At 43.2% G+C, this 5,000-nt stretch overlaps 1 protein-coding gene across 6 annotated transcripts in view; it reads left to right on the forward strand.

Annotated features, from left to right (window-relative positions):
- celf2 (cugbp, Elav-like family member 2) overlaps positions 1 to 5,000 on the forward strand; it is a 436,380-nt gene that overhangs the window by 409,650 nt on the left and 21,730 nt on the right. The window lies entirely within an intron of this gene.

Here is a 5,000-nt window from a genome sequence, read left to right on the forward strand (position 1 = left end):
GAGAGTAGACATGACAACATGAGAGTAGACATGACAACATGAGAGTGGACATGACAACATGAGAGTGGACATGACAACATGAGAGTCAACATGACAGTGGACATGACAACATGAGAGTGGACATGACAACATGAGAGTAGACACGACAACATGAGAGTGGACACGACATCATGAGAGTGGACATGACAACATGAGAGTAGACACTACAACATGAGAGTGGACATGACAACATGAGAGTGGACATGACAACATGAGAGTAGACATGACATTATGAGAGTGGACATGACAACATGAGAGTAGACACTACAACATGAGAGTGGACATGACAACATGAGAGTGGACATGACAACATGAGAGTGGACATGACAACATGAGAGTAGACATGACAACATGAGAGTGGACATGACAACCTGAGAGTCGACATGACAACATGAGATTGGACATGACAACATGAGAGTAGACATGACAACGTGAGAGTGTACATGACAACATGAGAGTCAACATGACAGTGGACATGACAACATGAGAGTGGACATGACAACATGAGAGTGCACATGACAACATGAGAGTGGACATGGCAACATGAGAGTGGACATGAAAACATGACAGTGGACATGACAACATGAGAGTCGACATGACAACATGAGAGTCGATATGACAGTGGACATGACAACATGAGAGTGGACATGACAACATGAGAGTGGACATTACAACATGAGAATGGACACGACAACATGAGAGTAGACACGACAACATGAGAGTGGACACGACATCATGAGAGTGGACATGACAACATGAGAGTAGACACTACAACATGAGAGTGGACATGACAACATGAGAGTGGACATGACAACATGAGAGTAGACATGACATTATGAGAGTGGACATGACACCATGAGAGTAGACACTACAACATGAGAGTGGACATGACAACATGAGAGTGGACATGACAACATGAGAGTAGACATGACATTATGAGAGTGGACATGACAACATGAGAGTGGACATGACAACATGACAGTGGACATGACAACATGAGAGTAGACATGACAACATGAGAGTGGACATGACAACATGAGAGTAGACATGACAACATGAGAGTGGACATGACAACATGAGAGTGGACATGACAACATGAGAATGGACATGACAACATGAGAGTAGACATGACAACATGAGAGTGGACATGACAACATGAGAGTGGACATGACAACATGACAGTGGACATGACAACATGAGAGTGGACATGACAACATGAGAGTTGACATGACAACATGAGAGTGGACATGACAACAGGAGAGTGGACATGACAACAGGAGAGTGGACATGACAACAAAAGAGTAAACATGACAACATGAGAGTGGACATGACAACTTGAGAGTGGACATGACAACATGAGAGTAGACATGACAACATGAGAGTGGACATGACAACATGAGAGTGGACATGACAACATGACAGTGGACATGACAACATGACAGTGGACATGACAACATGAGAGTCGACATGACAACATGAGAGTCGACAAGGGAAAATGATAGTGGACTTGAAAGACATGAGAACATGAGAGTAGACATGGGGAAATGATAATGGACATGAGAACATGAGAGTAGACATGGGGAAATGATAGTGGACATGAGAGACTTGCGAACATGTGAGTAGACATGGGAAAATGATCATGGACATGGGAAAAGGATAGTGAGCCTGAGAACATGAGCGTGGAAATGGGAACATGATAGTGGCCATGAGAGCCATGATTAAGATTAAAGATTAAAGTACCAATGATTGTCACACACACACACTAGATGTGGTGAAATTTGTCCTCTGCATTTGTCCCATCCCCTTGGGGAGCAGTGGGCAGCAGCGGCGCCACGCCCGGGAATCATTTTGGTGATTTAACCCCCAACTCCAACCCTTTGTTGCTGAGTGCCAAGCAGGGAGGTTATGGGTCCCATTTTTATAGTCTTTGGAACATGACAGTAGACATGGGAAAATGACAATGGACATGAGAGACATGAATACATGAGAGTAGAAATGGGAAAATGATAGTGGACATGAGAACATGAGAGTGGACATGGAAAAATGATAATGGACATGAGAGACATGAGAACATGAGAATAGACATGGGAAAATGATAGTGGACATGAAAGACATGAGAACGTGAGAGTAAACATGGGAAAATGATAATGGACATGAGAGAGAGCGTGAGAGTAGACATGGGAAATGATAGTGGACATGGGAAAATTATAGTGGACATGAGAACATGACAGTGGACAGTGGAAAATGATACTGGCCATGAGAGACCTGAGAACATGAGTGTGGACATGGGAAAATGATAATGGACATGAGAGAGAGCGTGAGAGTAGACATGGGAAATGATAGTGGATATGGGAAAATTATAGTGGACATGAGAACATGACAGTGGACAGTGGAAAATTATACTGGCCATGAGAGACCTGAGAACATGAGTGTGGACATGGGAAAATGATAATGGACATGAGAGACATGAGAACATGAGTAGACATGGGCAAATGATAGTGGACATGAGAACATGAGAGTGGACATGGGAAAATGATAATGTACATGAGAACGTGAGAGTGGACATGGGAAAATTATAATGGACATGAGATCATGAGTAGACATGGGAAAATGAGTGAGCATGAGAGTCGACATGAAAACTTATGAGAGTGAACATTAGTGTACATGAGAATGGACATGGGAACATGAGAGTGGACATGAAAACATGAGAGTAGACATGGGAAAATGATAGTGGACATGAGAGACATGAGAACATGAGAGAGGATATGGGACCTGGCAACATGAGAAAAATGAGAGTGATTATGACATTCGACATGAAAACTTACGAGTGGACATGGGAACATGAGAGAGATGAGAAAATGACTGTAAGCATGAGAGACATGAGAGAAATGAGAATGGGCATGGGAACATGAGAGTGGACCTGGAAACATGAGAGTGGACATGGGAACATAATAGTTGACATGAGAGTGGACATGAGAACACGAGAGTGGACATGAGAACACGAGAGTGGGCATGAGAATACGAGAGTGAACATGAGAGTAGATGTGGGTAAAGGATAGTGGACATGAGAACATGAGAGTGGACATGGGAACATGAGAGAGATGAGAAAATTACTGTAAGCATGAGAGACATGAGAGAAATGAGAATGGGCATGGGAACATGAGAGTGGACCTGGAAACATGAGAGTGGACATGGGAACATAATAGTTGACATGAGAGTAGACATGAAAACATGAGAGTAGACATGGGTAAATGATAGTGGACATGATAGACATGAGAACATGAGAGTGGATATGGGAACATGTGAGAGATGTGAAAATGACATTAAGCATGAGAGATGCGAGTGGACAGGGAAACATGAGCGTTTACGTGAGAGGCATGAGGGTTGACTTGAAAACATGACAGTGGACCTGGGTAAATTATAGTGGACATGATAGGCATGAGAACATGAGAGTGGACATGAAAACATGAGAGTAGATATGGGTAAATGATAGTGGACATGAGAGCGGACATGAGAACATGAGAGAAGACATGAGAACATGAGAGTGGACTTGGGAACATGAGAGTGGACATGAAACATGAGTGGACTGGGGAACATGAAAGTGGACATGAGAGTGGACATGAGAACATGAGAGTAGACATGAGAACATGAGAGTGGACATGAAAACATGAAAGTGGACATGGGAACATGAGAGTAAACATTAGAACATGAGAGTGGACATGAGGACATGAGAGTGGACATGAGGACATGAGAGTGGACATGAGAGTAAACATAAGAACATGAGAGTGAACATGAGGGCATGAGAGTGGACATGAGGGCATGAGAGTGGACATGAGGACATGAGAGTGGACATGAGAGTAAACATAAGAACATGAGAGTGAACATGAGGGCATGAGAGTGGACATGGGAACACAAAAGGTCGACATGAAAACTTGAGCGAGTCGACATTGGAATATAAGAGACATGAGAATGGACAAGGGAACATGAGAGACATGTGAGTGGGCATGGGAACATGAGAGACAACATGGGAACATGAGAGAGAACATGGGAACATGATTGAGAACATGGGAACATGACAGAAAATATGGGAACATGACAGAGAACATTGGTACATAACAGAGAACATGGGAACATGAAAAAGAACATGACGACATAACAGAGAACATGAGAGAAAACATGGGAACATGACAAAAGACATGTGGACATGACTAAGAACATGACAGAGAACATGGAAGCATGACAAAAAAAACATGGGAACATGACAGAGAACATGGGAACATGAGGACATGACAGAGAACATGAGGACATGACAGAACATGAGAGAGAACATGACACAGAACATGGGAACATGAGAGAGAACATGAAAACATGACAAAGAACATCGGAACATGACAAAGAACATGGGAACATGAGGACATGACAGAGAACATGAGGACATGACAGAACATGAGAGAGAACATGACACAGAACATGGGAACATGAGAGAGAACATGAAAACATGACAAAGAACATCGGAACATGACAAAGAACATGGGAACATGAGGACATGACAGAGAACATGAGGACATGACAGAACATGAGAGAGAACATGACACAGAACATGGGAACATGAGAGAGAACATGAAAACATGACAAAGAACATCGGAACATGACAAAGAACATGGGAACATGAGGACATGCCAGAGACCATGAGAGAGAACATGGGAACACGAGGACATGACAGAGACCATGAGAGAACATGAGGACATCTGGAATGGGGAGAAAAAGTGTTGAATGGATCGTACGTCCATCACACACTGTTGTGTTACCATGACAACCACACCTTCCCTCAGGAACATGTCTGAGAGCCAGTGAAGAGGACCAGAAGGAAAGGACACGAGGAGACAAAGGAAAGGACACGAGGAGACAAAGGAAAAGACACAAGGAGACAAAGGAAAGGATGCAAGGAGACAAAGGAAAGG

This window comes from Entelurus aequoreus, linkage group LG12, assembly GCF_033978785.1.
Source record: "Entelurus aequoreus isolate RoL-2023_Sb linkage group LG12, RoL_Eaeq_v1.1, whole genome shotgun sequence".
In the NCBI taxonomy this organism is placed as follows: Eukaryota; Metazoa; Chordata; class Actinopteri; order Syngnathiformes; family Syngnathidae; genus Entelurus; species Entelurus aequoreus.